General features: G+C 43.4%; 1 protein-coding gene across 1 annotated transcript in view; it reads right to left on the bottom strand.

Annotated features, from left to right (window-relative positions):
- Window positions 1–18,075, bottom strand: part of SCYL3 (SCY1 like pseudokinase 3) — a 617,362-nt gene that overhangs the window by 212,668 nt on the left and 386,619 nt on the right. The window lies entirely within an intron of this gene.

Below are 18,075 nucleotides of genomic sequence, written 5' to 3'. Positions count from 1 at the left end.
ACTAAGGATGCTTTCCCTGCTGCACCCCTCCTGAGGAAGAGGCAGAGTGCTGCTGGGTGGCACCTCTAGTGCGTACTCTACCCCTGCCCCTGAAGGATCTGTAAGGTAGAGTTCCTGCAGATTGTTGTCCTGCAGCATGGAGCCTGCCACGAAAGAAAGTGCCACAACCAAAACCTTTAAACTTCCTAAAAGATCTAAAAGTAGAGGAAGTGGCTGCCTGAAGTCTCAATGACCTCGCCGTGGCTCTACTCTCTTTAAAACATTCTAGAGCAGAATCGGCTTTGCCCCAAAAAGTTTATCTCCGTCAAATGGCAGGTCCAGGAGAGTAGTCTGTACATCCGGGGAGAAACCTGATGAACGCAGCCAGGCCTGCTGTCTCGTCGCTATGGATGTGCCTATAGCCCTTGCCACTGAATCTGAGGTGTCTAGCCCAGATTGAATCACCTGGGTCGCCGCAGCCTTAGCGTCCGACAATAGGTTCAATACCTCCTGTGGCAAACCGGGGTGACCTTTAGCCTCATCCATAAAGGCATGAATATAACACCCCAAAATGCAAGTCGCAATGGTAGACTTTAATGCCATGCTACAAGAAGAAAAGGTCTTTTTCGCTGCCTGGTCCATCTTCTTAGACTCCCTGTCCGCAGGGGCCCCAGGGAACGAACCAGGAGCTGAACGGGAGGAGCACGACGCCTGAACAACCAAACTCTCAGGAGTTGGATGCTTGGTGAGAAAGTCTGGATCACCTGGGGCCACACGATAGCGTCTCGCTACCGCCCTGTTGACGGCTGCCGAAGTCACTGGCTTTTTCCAGATGTCTTTAATGGGGTCCAAAAGAGCCTCATTGAAAGGCAAAAGAGGCTCCGCCACTGCCGACGCTGGATGCAGCACTTCGGTCAGGTGGTTTGTCTTCACCTCCGCAGCAGGAAGTGGAAGGTCCAAAATGTCTGCAGCCTTCCTCACCACAGCATGAAATGAAGCAGCCTCCTCCGTATACTCCCCTGGGGAAGCCAGATCCCATTCAGGGGAAGTGTCCAGGACACTTGCTGTATCTAAGCCTTGTAAGGTCTCCCGAAGGCTTCATGACCTCACCTTCCTCTAAATGCTGTCTGCTATACACCTCTTCCTCCAGGAGCCGTAAAGCCAATCTCCTGGATCGGAGTCTGGATTCGAGCCCCGGCGTCGATAAGGCGCCGGCCGATGCGAAGATCTTCGACGGCGCCGCTCCTCGGATCCATCCGACGCTGGACTCTCCAGCGCCACAGGCAACTTCACCGCGGACTGGATCCGTGGCGAATCCATCGGCGTGGAACAGCGGATGTCGTCGGCATCACAGGCCTTCTGGGTGACGCCCAGGGCATCGTCGCCGCCGAAGGAGTTCCAGAAGGAAGAAAGGGCATAAAGGGTGTCGGCTTGTAAGGAGCCGGAGCACCCAAGTTAAAGGCCAAAGGACCTGACGGACCCGCATGCCCTCCACCAGGCGCCATGGTGGCAAAGATCTTAAACATTGCATTTAAAAATGCAGCGGGATCCATACCCGGTGCCGGGAAAGCCGGATAAGTCTGTAGAACCAGCGCCGGAGGAGAAGCCATGATGGTCCAGGCATCTCCTGCTCTGGAGAAGCCCTCGGCTCCTGATGAGGCTCGACCTCAAACACCGACAGTGGAGATGTCGGAGAAGCCAGAGTCGTCGGAGGTGGAGGCGTGACAGTCGGGCTAATCTCCCACATCGTGACGACGCAGAGAGTCCCCATGGCGTCAATGAGGCTTCGAAGATCGCGAAGAAGACTCTCTCCGATGATGCCTCTCCTTCCTCTTCTTCGAACGGGCAAGAAACAATTTTGCCTCTGGTTCCTTAAGGGCCTTAGGATTCATGCGTTGGCATGAGCCGCATGACTCTACCTCATGGTCGGAACTAAGGCACCATAAACAATTTTCATGGGGGTCCGTGACCGACATTCAACCCCCACACTGGTTACAGGGTTTAAAACCCGATTTCCTCAGTTGAGACATAGTTACACCCAAGTGAAACTGTAGCTCCCTGGTAGCCTCGAAGAAAATGTTTTATTTGAAGGCACGGAAAAAAGGGAACTCACGTCTGCACGTCGACGAGGGCTTCCTATTGCCTGGATGACGTCATACGGCGTCGTGTGGAGTCGGGCAATTGTGACGTCATCGTCGACGTGCAGAGCTAGAAGAAAAATTTCCTTTGAAGATGGCGCGTGGGCGAAAATTCTTGAGGTGAGGAATCCACAGGTAGTTGTATCCATCAGAAATTTGGAAACTAGCCAAAATAAATGTGCTTGATAAATTGTCCCAATTGGTAGTCTAACAAAAAAATAGGCTCAATTGGCTGTAGAGTAGGCGGCATTTCAACCCTTGTCTATTTAAGGGTCATCATTAGATCAGGAAACTAGAGAGTATGTGGTGCTTAATCAAAACCGCCAATTACTTAGGCAACACTACTCCGCACCCTGGCGTCCATTATGCAGTAATCTTGATTAATTCAGTCTGGATGACGTGCACTTGAAATCACTATCAGGACTCGTGTTAACTCTTCACCTGTCCGTCTGTCTTTTTCCCCCACTTATAAGCCGCTTTGATGGAATCTGAAAGCAGGCTGATCAAGCAAAATTCCATTGTGGGATCGCTTATCCAGGATATAGCGAGCCTAAGTAGTTGGAGTTTTTGATCCATGAACACTAAACTCACTATATTCACTGGCACCATTTTTGGTTTGTGAAATCTTGCTGCTGTTAAATATTTTGTTTCACAAAATATAGATTTGCATTTAGGAACTCCCTTCTCGAAAATTTGATACATGGTTTGCTTTTTTCATTGACTTTTAAATGGTTCCCATTCAGTGGCAGCCGGGAAGCACACTCATTCTTTCGCACACACATGCACGCATGCACATCCATTAACAACACTCATAAATATTCAAACATGCACGCACACACCAAACATTCATTTAAAAAGATCTCACACACACACACGCACACTCAGCCTCGGAGGTCCCAGGAGGGTTGGGACTGCTGCCTTCCTGAGGGAAGGCAGCAGTCCCAACTTCGTCACAGATTGGGTTGGGGTCAGTGAAACTGCTGATCCCACCCCACTCTGTGATGAGGTGTCACTGATTGACACTCGCCCTGGGCGCTTCAGGGCTTAAACCTGAAGCGCCCAGGTCGAAGTCCATGGGTGACGCTTCACTCGTCACCCGGGGGAGGGCCTTGAGGCACCTTTGCTGAGCCGAGGAGGTCACTACCCATTCCGGTGCAGTGTGTCAGAGCACTTTACATAACATACATATTATACACTGACAATAAATCATGTATGTAAATCAAGGTACAAGATGTTTGATGCATGAAATAGTGAGGGTTACAAGGTGTACGAGTCACATGTGCCTTATAGTTCACTGTGCTATATTAGAAGGATTACAATATTATTAAGAGCAAGTAAAAAAACTGGGTCTGCGTGTTAAAAATAGTAACCTACTTGCCTGCCTATCTAAAATAAATATCTGTCATCTGCATGTTACATGATGTGCTATTTAAGGGTTATGTTACAGCCTTGTCAAAGCAGGCTCCATGGGAAGAGTAATCTGCATTCCTCTCTTCTATAAACACTTTCACTTTAAAGTTTGCAAAAGCAAAGTAAACACCAAGCTCATTCAGTAGACACAGCTTGATGTTTTTCCTCAGTCTTTAAATGCACAGCAAATTTGACGAGATAAAACAAGATTTAAAGGCCTGTTTACAGAAAGCAAGTTTGTGGAAGAATACATTAAACATATTTTAGGCAATGGGAGTGACAAACACAAGCTGGGCAGCCTAAAGCAAATAAAGCCAGCAAATAGAAAGCCAGAAAATGTGAATTACAAACCATGAACCCAATGGTAAGCAAAGGGCTGAATGCATTCCTAGGTCAGCTTTCTGAATATCCCACAAAATGTGTTTAGCAAAACAGACTGCTATGCTGTCTGGTAGGCTGTGACTTAAAATAAGAGCCACCAAAGGTTCTTTGTATTGCCTCCTCTTGCTCACTGACTGAAGGGGGTGCAATCCATTTATTTCCATGTAGTTTGGAAATTCCTGGCTCCGTCCCAGTTGTAGGCCATTTTATGTGTTAATTATTTTATGTGTGTGTTCTTATTTCTCACTTTTGTTTTAGTTTGGTTTTGTTTCCTAGTACTAGCACTTGCAGGGTGGCCTGCTGAGTGCTAGAAGAATGGCTAGGCTCCAAGTTAGTTTTTTCTAATTTCCCATCTTGTTTCACTCGCTGCTCATTCCTTTGAGATAGTGCCCTTTTTTTTTTTTTTAACAAGCCAAACAAGTGTCCACCGCAGCTACTATCTCAGCAATCTGAAGAGGGTGATTGAAGATACCCAACCCCAAAGCCTGTGACTTTTCTAGGTCCACCAAGATGTTACTTTCCTGCACATCTGAATAAACCTTGGAGAAGTGTTCAAACCATGAGAGAGTTAGTAGACATTACACATTCAAAGCATTAGGCTCCCCAAAAAAAGTGGAGATAAACTGTTGTCTAAACCATCTGTTTTCATTCAACTCACCTGCTACCAGATCCTCCCATACCTTTTTTCTAATAACCATCTTTATTTGGGCTACCACCAACTTCTAGTTCTTTCTAAACTCCAGTACTATCTCAGGCTCACAGGGCTTCTTTTTTAGGGTTACCAATAATTTCTTATGTGCCAAGGAACAAGCACTGTTGAAACACCAATGGAGTTTATTGTCTTTTGGACCTCTGGTTGACGTAATCAGATATTTAAAAGTTTCATAAAGAGAGGGATAGGAGCCCATTATAAAAGATGTTCTATAAGCAAACACCACAGGCTGTCACATTCAACTGGACCAAGTCTTGTAATGAACAGATTGGATATCATTTATTCAATTTAACCAGAAGGCCTTTATTCTTGGGAAAAAAAACGTATTTTTAATTAGAGTAGCATAAGGTTCTAAGCCCAGTCTCAACTAATACTATGGGGGTAGCGATCACTGCTGCAATTTTGGAATTTAGTAAATCTGACAAACAGGGTTGCAGCTCACATGAGAAAAGAATAACAAAATTAAGTCAATAATACTACAGGCTCACTCACCTGTGAATGCAGGCAATGGATTATCCACCACTGAACAAACCTCTAATACAACTGACAGATTAGATTTCACCACAAATTATTGAGAGCCTCACCTTATTGGTGATGCCTACAGGGAGCCAGCTGGTTCCCATTGATATATAGCATTTCACAAACCGCAGGATTGGTCGAACTGCATACAGCGGTATTAAAAACACCCACACAGATACTGTTAACCACTTCCTGACTTTCCATGGAAATTATATATTATTGACTCTATTTAATGTATTATTTTTATTATACAAGTTAACCAACAGTATATTATGAGAATCTGACCTTTGAAAATGTAATGGCTGAGAATGAGGAGTCAGAACAGTGCTTCTAATTTTACTAATTGGACTAACAATGGACACCAAAGTAACAAGTCCCCACCCCCCCCTGACCACCTGAGTAGGAGAGTTCAGCTGGATTTCAAAAGGAGCGATAACCACTTAAATAAGATAAAAAAAGGGCTACTGTCCATGTTTCCTGACAACAAATTATATCAGTTTTTAATAAAGTTTAGTAAATCGGGATTATTTCGTTTGTAACCAATTCCAGCAATATTCCAGGAAACATGCTAAGCTGATTAGCTCCCCCTGCCTCTGGGGCTTGACCAGTCACTACACTTATTAGAGATTACCTGAACTGGTTCCATTAAGTCATTCATTGGAGAATTCTGTGCCTCTACTGCAGGTGAAAGGACCACCCTGCCAGGATGTGCTGGACAATCATTATTTTCTAGGGTTCCCAAGGGAGAAAACAAATTCCCATTTCAGCATTAAACTGCAAATCTAACACCGCTGGGACATTAGTGTTTGTTGGCCTCATCATCTGCCTTTGACAGTCAGCAGATTTATAAAAGAACCCCAGTGAGGGAGCCCTGAACTCACTATCTCATTCAGGAGCCACCTTTAATCGGTACAATGCGTTCCTAGCAATAAAAAAAGATCTAAAATTGATTATCACACAGTCCCCCAAGAAGTATTTGGGACCTATACCCACCCAAGCCACTCTCCTAACCATCAATATTTCAATTTACAGGTCTTGCCTGCAACCTGCATACTTCCTTAACCACTAAACAACTTTATTTCGCAAATCCCACGGATTTTCTCTTCCAGCAAAGTTAGACTTTTGTCCAAATGTTCACACAGAGCCTTGTTGAACAGCATGGAGATTGAAACACTTACACCTGGCTAACGATAGAAACCTTCCTCCATACATTGTACAGTAGCAGCCTTCTTGGTTGTTCTTGTTTTGGTGTCCTTAAGAGTTGGGCCACCCTCCTGTTTTTGCTTCTTCTTAGCAGGGGTGGGGCTAAAAAGTTGTGGAGCACAATCTGTAGTGACTGGCAGAGAGTCATTTAGAGCACAAGGATTAAAGGAGGAAGTTTTCCCGTCATCTTTAGGAGAAGCCCTAACAATCAGTGGTTGTATGGGGCTTACATTAGCATTTCATTTATCCTCCAAATATGACATAGTAGACTGTGCTTCCATTATTTCCTCTACAGCCCCAATTTCATTACTAACCACCTCTGAGGCACGCATAAGAAAACTGATAACAGAGGACGCTGCTTTAACTCACAAATCCATCCTACTAGCTGTGTGGTTAGATTTCATCTTGCTCATCATCAACCGATGAGCAACTAAAAGACAAGAGTCAGTCAATGTTTTGTTAAGAAACAAAACTAAGAGGGGGATCCCAGCTTAGCCTCCTCTGGCCTCAGACAAGAAGCCTGTCTTGACCCGCTTTTCACCCGGGCGCTTCCCGTGCAGCTGGAGTGCCACAGGAGCTTTACAGCATCCCTTCCTGCTGTGGGGACTTTTGGCCAATGGAGTTTGCCTGCCTGGACAAGGTGTTGATACTAGTTCTCTCTCTCCTGCTGTGGGGGCTTCTCCCAGGATCACACTACCTAAGAATCTTGTGGTCAAACAATGCCTGCGACATGCTCATAATTGGTGAGCCAGGTGGGAAGGCCTGTGGTGCAGTGATTAAGAGCATGCTATATGGCCCCCTTTCTCTTGTGAGTGAGAGGTGTGGTGGCTTGAGTGACCTACACCTTAAAGATACATTCACTATGTTTGATCAATCAGTCAACCAGTTAATTGTAAAGTGTGCTACTCACCCGCTAGGGTCTCAAGATGCTGAAGGTTGGGGGGGGAGTGGGAAAGAACTGCTACTGCACGAATAACCAGGTCTTGAGGTGTTTTCTGAAGGTCAGGAGAAGTTTAGACTGAATCCCACCCATATCCTGCAGCATGCTAGGTTGGCAGGTATCGCCAGCAAGATCTATGGAGATTTCCTATGTGTGTATACTTCTTTTCACACATTGGGACTTTTATTGACTATAGTCCAGGACCGTGGGCACGTTTCCTAGTTTCAGAAGGCTTTAAGAATGGATAAGAAAAATATTCCCCTCAAATCATGTAAACACTGGGAAGCTGATTTGCAATCCCCTATTTCGGTGCTGACTGGCCAAACGCCTTCTACCATGTGAGGGAGCAACTGAATGATGCCCGATTTAAATTACTTCTTTTTCCTATATTACATCACACTTATCTAGACCCTGTTAAGCTTCACAGAAAATACTGTGCTAGATCTCCAACCTGTCCACGCTGTAAAAAAACGGATGTCCGTTTCTTACATATGACCTAGGCCTGCAATCTGTTGATAAGATACAGTGAGATTGCTGTACAGTCTATGTGAAGTGTCTACTCCACCCCTGAATGTAGACCTGAACATGGTTTACAGAGTTTCAACCTGAAAGGAAAGAAGAAAAGAATAACACTTAGATTGGTGTATCTAGGGCTGGTGTTAGCTCAAAGCTGAATTGCCATACACTGGCTGTGGGGGGTGACCAAAATAGATACATGAAAATCTGATATGGGCCAGAACCGAGGAAGTCACTCTTGGAGAGGTCAGGCGAGATCCGAAGGTAGGTGAGGACATAATGGAGTTGGGGCAATGTCAGGGTCATGTTAAACAACTGAACAATGCGGGGAAGCGCGTTGGTGCCGGATATTGCCTGAAGGGCAGGAGCCCTTTAAATTCTTCTCGCGCTCCCGCCGTCGCGGGAAGCGCGTTGGTGCCGGATATTGCCTGAAGGGCAGGAGCCCTTTAAATTCTTCTCGCGCTCCCGCTGCCCGGGACGCAGGCGGCGCCCGGGCCAAGGGCGGGTCCGTCCTTGCCCATCATTGCCAGGAAGAGGCAGGGCAGGGCAGGGCCACCCCCCTGACATTCTACCAAAAAAACCTTCTGGACATCGGGACTAGGCACCTTACAAGTGTTTGGTTGCCTGAAGGTACTGTGTGGGTGCTTTGCCTGTTCCCCCTTGTTTTAAATATTTTAGTATTGAAGTAATCGTTTTTATATACTTAAATATAGCCCCTTGAGTAATCCTGCCAACAAATTAATTAAATAAATTACATTACATTTTACAAGCATGGGTAAAAGGAAACACTCAAAACTAAACAACCCAATTTTTTAAAAGATAGTTCATCTATATTAAAATATATCTCTGGGGCGATGGGAATGATAGATAAGCAAATCGCTACTGTTGAAGGGAAAATGTCATCATCTAAAGAGTGCTCCCATGAATCACTAGGGACCGCAACATTGCAACACAATTCCCCATCCAGTGAACAGGGGGATGGACTTTCAACAGTAAGGCTTCCAAATGGCTGTGTCAAAGACTCTTCAAATCTAATTTACTCCATGGATAAATATCTCCTGTCGCTAAGCGACCAAGAAAACCAGAGGTAATTCCGGTGGACAAGACCGCAAAAACAATGCCAGTGATAGACCTAAGAACTACCCCAACTAAAAAATATTCGAGAAAACCAACGTGGAAGAAATCCCTAATCTCAGCTGGAGACACTGTTCGGACTCTCCTTATAAACCTTCACGAGACAGTGAACCAGTTGAAATCATCTATCGGAACCACCTTGGACTCTATGTTGGAGCGCCTAAAGGGGGTGGAGTCTAGGCTTGAGGCAGGTTTTGTAATAATAAAATCCCTACAACAGGAACACATGCATACTCAAAGCAAGGATCCCAGAAGTACATCGCGCTCCCCAGGACGCGAGAACACCAGACACCCTATTTTACACAATAGGCCAATCAGTCCACACCAATCATTAATCCTCAGACTGAACTTCGTACTCAATCAATACCTCCCTCGCTGTATCACTCTATCCAACCCTCCTTTCTAGCTACTACATCACATAATCTTTCTCCAGATAACAAAATTCTAAACCCCACACTTTGCAAGACAGCAAGTAGTGCTACGCATAGGGCAGCAACTACCTATCACCACCCAAATTCAGGGAGAAACACAACCAGTAGGAACAAACCCCCAAACCATATCTTCCGCCCTAGCGACTTGCTACATCTCCCCCTGGAGGTCACACCATATGTTGTGGTCTTGGCTAATGTCCCTCCGATAGACGATCAACAACACGAAACATGGTCGGCCTTGAGAAACAAGGCCCTCAATTGGATTGGGACCCGAATGGGCCCTGGCTCAGTGAAGACCCTTTTTGATGACATAAAAATGGTCAGAAGAATTAAATGGATAGGGAACAACAGGAAAGTACTAACTGGAGATTGTGTGGTCCTTTCTTTTGGTTCACCAAACTTAGTGAATAGAATCATCCATGACTTAGGAGCCAGACAAGTTACCCTACAAGGAATCTCGCTACTACCCCTGGGTTACTTCTACCAAAGACCATTGGGGAACAACTTCACCCATTCACAGCAAGCTGTAGCATCCTCACTCAGCCCAGATTTATCTATAACATGCAATAGATTCTACCCCCTTTCAACGTTGGAAAACATAGATTGACTGGATATGAAACAGACAGCTACCCCCGGAAGAGCAGCCAAAACAACTTATATACTAGGGATGGACACACATAAGGAAGCCACATCACACACTATGGTTCCTGTAAGAAATTAGAGTTTACCTTATCTAGCCCAGGACGATGATTCCAAACGTATACTAAACTCAACCAACAGCATTACTCCCCCTTTCCCCCCAAAGGACCAGCACCGTAACCCTAAGCAGTACCCTAATCGGAAACCGGAACTAGCTTTACTATTCTGGAACATTGCAGGCTTAGCCAATAAGCTAGACAATGAGATTTGGGCCAATTTTGTAGTAGATTACTCATGTGTTTGTCTACAAGAGACATGGCTCCTAACTCCCTCCCATATAAATGGCTATAAAACATTTCATACTCCTGCCGAGCAGTCAAGGCATGGTAGACCTAAAGGGGGACTGTGCACATATATTTCCAACAAACTACCCCTACAGAATTTAGAGATGCAATTTACGAGTCCATATTACCAATTGATAGAGAGTAACCTGGACCACAAGACCCACTTAGTCATTATAAATTTTTATAATAATGCTGTTCCAAGAGAACTCTCCAATATTTTAGTGGGAATGGAAAATGATTTAAAAAAAATATTCGGAAAAAACAAATCGAGAGATCCTATTGATATGGGGGGGTGATTTTAATGTCCATCCGTGTGAAGAAATTTCAGATAAGATATGTGGTTGGGACTCGGAAGGCATAGGCACAAGCCTTCACTTCTCTCATAACGCTCAAGGAGAGGAAATGAACTTACTGGCTCAAACCTATAACCTCTCCTTTGTAAATGAATTAGTTCTGGCCGATCCACAGTTTAAACCAACATATAACGGAAGGGGCGCAAATACAGTGATCGATTATGTCCTAATGTCTACTCACTTCGCTCACTATCTTACAAACTACTCATTGCATGACATCGCAATTAGTGATCACTATCCTCAGAGTATGAATCTCTTAATATCTCCCCTTTTAGCAGCTAGGGAAGATAGTATTATACTGGCAGATGATATTGAACTGGCACCGCACAATGGATATACTATGAAGTGGGCCCAGATAGACCCTAAGTCTTTATTGAAACAGGTAATACACCAATGTAAACATGCCTTCGCAGACTGTCTAAGAGAGAACCCACATCCAGGGCAATGTCTAAGTGCGTTTACAACGATTACACAAACCATAAAAGAAGCCCTCACTATTAAAAGCAGTAAGGTAGAGAAAAAAAGGATGTGCAGATGGTTTGACCATAACTGCACCCAAGCACATAAGAGACTGAAAAAGGCCCTAAACGCCCCAAAAAGGTGCTGGAGTGAGATACGCAAACGCAGACAGGAATATAAGTCAGCAATAAAGAAAAGGAAATTGACCATAAAAACAAACTTGTGGGAAACCCTCCATATAGCAAGTCGCAAGAAAGATAACATACTCTTCTGTCAGACAATAAATTCCCCTATGCTAGGGGACAGTGACACTCCTAGGATGGAAATTGCTATCTCCGAAGAAGACTGGGTAGCACATTTCTCTAATATATATTCCCTGACGAGTGACACACTAGACCATACCGACGACCACGATGCACAGGAAAGTCTGCGCCTAATCATAACCCCCCAATTTAGCCTTCAGGAGGTAGAGGAAGCTTTAATAGAAAGTAAATCAGGGAAAGCGCCAGGACCTGATGGCGTTCCGATTGACTTATTCAAGGCCAACATGGAGCTGTGGGGGCCTGTACTGACGCAGACATTGAGGGCTATCTGTACATGTGGACCCCTACCATCCTGGAGAGACTCTAACATAATCCCAATATATAAAAAGGGTGACCGCCTCAATCCAGCCTGTTACAGGCCAATCTCTCTGCTGGACACAACAGCTAAAATAGTAGGGAGAATAATTCTGAACAGGCTACAAACATGGGCAGAGGAAAATAATGTTCTAACCCCGGTCCAGTATGGATTCCGAAAAGGAATCGGAACAGTGGAACAAAGTCTAAATCTAAGTCTTATTATTGCAAAGTATACTAAGATCAGAGCAGGCAACCTGTACCTGGCCTTTATTGATTTATCATCAGCCTTCGACTGTGTGATTCATGATAAATTATGGGATATTTGAAACAGCATGGGGGTGGAACCGGCCATAATTCAATTTATTCGTGAAATGTACACAGGGAGCAGAGCAAGAGTGAAGTACGGCCTGAAAGGGGAATGCACTCGCCCCTTTGGTTTATACAGAGGAGTGCTCCAAGGCTGCGTTCTTGCTCCGTTCCTGTTCTCAATTACATAAACCACCTAGACAAAGAACTGGCCACTAAATGTAAAGATCTACCCCAAATAGATAACCGAACTGTCCCGGCATTACTTTACGCAGACGACGCAGTACTAATGGCTAGGACCCCAATAGCTCTCCAGAAACTCTTAACAACCTGCATTACATACATGTCACAGCTGGGTCTTACTGTCAACCGCTCAAAAACTTTTATCATGAACTGCGGTGGGAAGCGCGGGAAGTCTTATAACATCACTATTGCAGATAGCAAGGTCGAAACCGCGCAATTTTTTTCATACTTGGGCATAACTCTTGATAAGTTGGGTTCCTGGGCCAACTGCAGGAAGATGAAGAGAGTTCACTTGATTAAAACAACGATGGCACTACGACTCTTCTCCAAAAGGCTTGGGGGGATTACACCACCTAACATGGTAAAGATCTACAAAGCCAAGTGCATTCCAGCTGTTACGTATGGGGCAGGAATTTGTGGTCATACAAACTGTGATCTAGTTCAGACTGTGGAGAATGATTTCCTACGACATCTGTTGAGGGTACCAAAAGGAACTTCATCGTACGTCACGCACTTGGAACTTGGGGTTCCTTTCATTGCAGACCTGATAAAGATGCAGCCATTGCTATTAAGGCATAAAGTCTGGACCTCGGAGCACACCAGTTTTAATAAGGCCATTCTTACTGACTGTACGAAGTCATTATACACATCAAGGGTACCATGGTTAACATACATCACGACCTTTTTTGAAAAATTGGGCAACAAAGACTATTACTCAAATCCAGCCTCGTTGCAGAAGATATCTAGGAAGGACCTGAGCAAGCTGGCATTAAAACACCTAGAAGACATACGTTGGGGTGTGGAATCAAAAAAAACTTCAGTCATTCATAACCAAATAATCTTGACGGCGGAGGGCATGCAGCCTTACTTGGCAAACATGGTACTCCCTCGCCACCGTTATGTTCTTACCAGACTTCGGCTAGATACGTTTCATCGCCTAGTTTCATTTCCAACTATGAATGACTGGTCAATCTTGTTAAAACCATGCCCCTGTGATGCAAAAACATCGCAATCGACAATTCATGTGGTCTTATTTTGTCATTTTTACGCCTACCAGAGGAAACGCCTAGTTGTTCCACTTTTAAGGAAAATTAATCTCCCCCAATGTCGCACAGCCTACGCCTGTCTCCAGTCACTCTCTTCCTTAGAAACGTGTGGTATTTTAGCAAATTTTTTATGTATGGTATTAAAGATAAGGAAATCTATGGGGGAGATGTTCAAAATATAATCTACCGTGATAGGTTTCTTCTATTGTTGTGTTTCTTTTCCCTCTTTTACTACATTTTTACTATATTTTTATCGTTTTATCTATTTTGACTTTTATTCTTTATTGAAACACATGTATCATAACCAGAGATCTTTTTTATGACTGTTATGTCTTTTATGACTTGGTGAAAGTCGAATAAAGATTTTGTACTACTACTAACTGAACAATGCGATACAGGATGACAAAGTAGTCTCATGAAAATGTCTTTTCTTAGTGATTCTATTTAACAAGTCAAGCCATCTATGAAGGAGCACTGCATGGTGCAATGGTCTTGGGCAGGAACTTAAAATTCTAAATGTGATATCATCTATACTTCTCGAAACTTGATTATATTCATATAACTGATTTATGATGGTGGGGTCTAGGACTTCACTATGCTGTCTGGTGAGTGTTGTTTCTTGTATTGCAGGAATTAATCTGTTCCAATCAGTGTTTCCTTTCTCTTTTGTTTACTGTACTGTTGCACAAATTATTGTGGTATGACGTAATGTTACCTATAAACTTTAAATAAAGTTTTCAAAAAATAAATCTTGGGTTTGTGTTGAAGAGTCCCATCACTGGCTATGCAGATGAGACTATTTGCTACCATTGTTCCTCAAGGATTTTTTCAAAGATCTACCTCTAACGGTCAGGGAAGTAACAAACCGTGCTGTTGTCCTATCCAATTTACATTACAGCAACTCTTAATGGCATTCCTCTAAAACAGCATGTGTAATTTTGTAGAATATAGAATGCGGCTGCCAGGTGGCATTTAAATCTTCCAAGTATTCCTAGTAGCATCATTACCCCTTTTTTTTTGCTGAGTCTGCACTGTCTCCAACTAAGGAAAAGCGCTATTTAAAAAAATTAAAAAAAGACTCTTTACCTGGTTTAGGTTCGCTATGGAAATGGACCTAAATATTTTTCTGAAAAATTCACTTCCATTGTCAGGCCTTTGCGATCCACCTCTGCCAGTCTTCTTTTCAACCCTTGAAAACATCGTTGTAGATGTAGAGGCTAAGCGTTCTCTTAACTTGCTCTAAAAGAATAGAATGAGCTGCCTCTAGTTCCCAGCAAGAAACCCAGTTATCTGCAATTTAAAAATAAGCTAATGACTAGCCTAGTCTTTTCAAGATTTAGCGCTGTTGTCCCCTGTAGTCTTAGCACCAGGACACCCCTGTCTGGGCAGCAAAGCACTTTATAAGCTCCTTTACCATAGCATAACACAACATAACTTAACAAATCGTCATCTCTTGCTAGTTTATTTTACTTCACTTATGGGGTCCATACCAGCCAGTCTGTAGTTTAGAGAAGACACAAATCCATTTTCTGCAGTTTTCAGTGAAAATCTTTGATGTATTCTTTTTTCTGTATGGTGAGAAATGGTGCCAGCTGTGCCCGTCTTCTGAATTAAACCTGGGGAATTTTCTGTTATTTTCCCTAACAATGATCACCAATTAAGCACTGTGAAAACAGTATTGGGGGCAAAGAATTACCATCATCGCACTAACGCCCTTTGAGTACCTCTCATGTCTACAAAGATTCACAAAAGGTAGTAAGACCTTCTTGTCTATATTAATTAACTGAGGAACAACCAGACGAAAAGAGCACGCCAGAACAATCTTAACCTACTGTTGCAAGGATATATTGGACCCAATGTCCCAGTATTATCAATCAGATTTGCAGTAATTGTTTTCAGCTGCAGCACAGGCGGAGGTACTCAGATTTTGTGCTGTCGCCTGATTTTACAGACTCTGACCAGCTCCTGGTAACTGTTTACCTCTATTGAAAAATGCTTATTCCCACCAAGACAAGTCCAGGAAAAGAGGAATCAAGTCTAGAAGGGTTCTTAGTCAACTGTCGATCATTTTTTACTATCCTTGAAAGTGGCTAGAAATATTGTTACATGGCTTCAAGGTTGGACTTGCATGTGGGTTTTCTACATCAGTCAGTGGGGGCCTTTTCTAAAATGCTGTTCGAAGGCATTCATGCCTCTTCCCGCACTTCCAGATGACAGGTCTTTTTATTGTCAAATTCAGTGCTAAGTGACCGTATTTCTAATACTCTGATCTCTAATTACAACTATTACGTGACACAAAGCCAAGCGACCCCACTTACAACAGGGGAAGCTCTCATGCTTCTTACTTAGATGGAGAATGTACAGCTCTCCCTATTTTGTCCCACAATTCTTCTGCATGCCTCTCCCTAAAGACAACATTACTGATGGCCCTTAGCGTAAGAAAGCTTATGGATCAGATGTTCCACTTCTGTTTGTCTAGTCTTCAGTTATCCATTTCTGTGGGCACAGATGTAGGATTCATGGATCTGCAATTGGATTGGGGCAACTGGAAGATAAATTGCAAGTCTTTTATTGCCTGAAAACTGAGGCAAGGTGTAAGGTAGAAATAGTAAAATGTCCCCTAATATTTCAGAAGGCACACAGAACAGGTAATACAGAAGAAGGTTTTGTTGAGTACTTCAAAGCTCAGCCAAGAAGCTCTTTGAGCGTTTCTGCAGAGAGGTTTCTAGCTTTGTGTTAACTCTTTCAATCAAGGCTAAACAAGCAGGCAGGTAAAAGGAAATAAAACTGACACCCAAAACCTTAAATAGTGATATTAAAATATGTCCAAAAAAACACTTCACCTTAAACATCCCACAGTACAAATAGTTATCACACCTTTTTAGGCGTGAGCTCAAACAGGGGGGAACTGCAGAAATCCTCAGGACCCTCACCAGAGACTATTTAAACAAAAATTCTTAACCCTCCAGTTTGTGATCTCTGCATTTCTCCATATCCCATGTTCCTTCAGATGACTGTAGTTTTAAATGTCAAGCAACGTTATGATATGAAACATGCATGATTCTAGCACAATGCATTATACTTTGTCTTGCTAGAAAGCCTACCTGCCTCTTAGAGCAATAGATTACTCAATTGCAGTGAAGATATGTTGTTCATCTGAAAAAATATCTTCTCAGCTAATATGACATAAAAAGATCAAAGAAAACTTTACACCATATCCACATTAACTAGGTCCCTCAATCACTATAAATCCCCTTTTCAACTCAGTTACTTAGAGAAATTCCACCATCTCAAGAATGTTCCTAGGATGCTTCGCTGTACAGAGTTCAAGAGCTCTACTATGAAACCCACATCCGCACAACAGATTTCGTAGCAAAGATACTTTTAAGCATGGTAGATCTTTGTATGGATCTGTGGCCTTGTGAAATGAGGGAATCCCTTTGCATATGAGCATGCATTTGGAAAAGAGAATATAGCATGGTCTGCACTTGAGAGATGTCTTGAAATGGTGTCACCCAGAAGTTAGGAAGTGAAGTACTTGTATCTTTTTCCAAAACCCACCACCAACTCTTCAAATCATAGGCCCTACTAGGCCCTTTCCAACAGCCATGGACCTTTGCAGGGATTCTGTAGGGACATTCCAACTGGGTTGGGGATAACCCTCTCCCAATAGCGAGCAGGGGGTCATTTGCCCCTTCCGAAGAGAGGCCAGGTATGCTGTCCATAGAAAGGCAACATCCACACAGGGCAATCTGCACTCTTGCACTTCAGGTTCCATCCAGGTTACCACAAGAAAGGTTGAATCAAGGGTCAGGGAGCCAACTGCACAGACATGGAGTGCCTAGTAACACTTGTCTGTGGCTGTATGCTAATCACTCTCCTGACAAAACACTTACTACTGAATTTAACAACATGTAGGACACTGCCCAATGTTTTGGGTAATGTGATGAACAGACCTTTTGTACACATGGCATACCTGAAATAGATGCAGACCTGCACAACCATGTACTGTGCATCCCTTATGCTAACCTAGCACCAAGACTGTGACATTGTTTAATGTTTTACAGGCCAGACTTGCATGCCAAAAATGCCTGGTAACTAGAATTTCCAGGGTTGTAAACAGATTGACACAGAAGTCGAAAAATAAAACTAGGAAATGCCACGCGCTATTTAGAGAAAGGAAAGTGAGTTGCAGACAGAAAAAAATTAAATAGAATAACACTCCCTCAGGTTCGGGTAGTCAAAGCTTGTAATAGAAAATGTTGCTGTATGTGTTCTCAATGGCATGGGGGCATTACCTTGAGTGTTAATAACAAATCTTATACTCAATGTTTTGTCTTCCTAAATGTGGTGGACATGTTTCTAGTAGTCTAGTGGATCCCTTTCTCATGGTGCCTAGGGATACATTTTACATCTCACTGAAGTGGCCGAATAAGGGGAAAACCACAACTGGATTGCTTTTTACCCCCCAAGCTGAGACACTGCCTAGCATTTTGAGCTTGGCTCTTTCTTTGGGGGTGGCACTGGACTGGTTTACATTTATCTGATAAGTTTCAATATTTCGTAGACTAGCAAAAATGATGGTAAATGCGACTCCATTTATTAGCAGTGGGATAGAATTGATTGCTAAAACATTGTTCAATCATTTTTAGATTCTCTAGTTCCAATCTTCTCGTTTGTGGAAAAAGACCTGAATTATAGC

The sequence above is a fragment of the Pleurodeles waltl genome, chromosome 4_2, assembly GCF_031143425.1.
Source record: "Pleurodeles waltl isolate 20211129_DDA chromosome 4_2, aPleWal1.hap1.20221129, whole genome shotgun sequence".
Taxonomy (NCBI): domain Eukaryota; kingdom Metazoa; phylum Chordata; class Amphibia; order Caudata; family Salamandridae; genus Pleurodeles; species Pleurodeles waltl.
The sequence above is the reverse complement of the archived record's forward strand: the minus strand, read 5'-3'. Positions and strand labels throughout refer to the sequence as shown.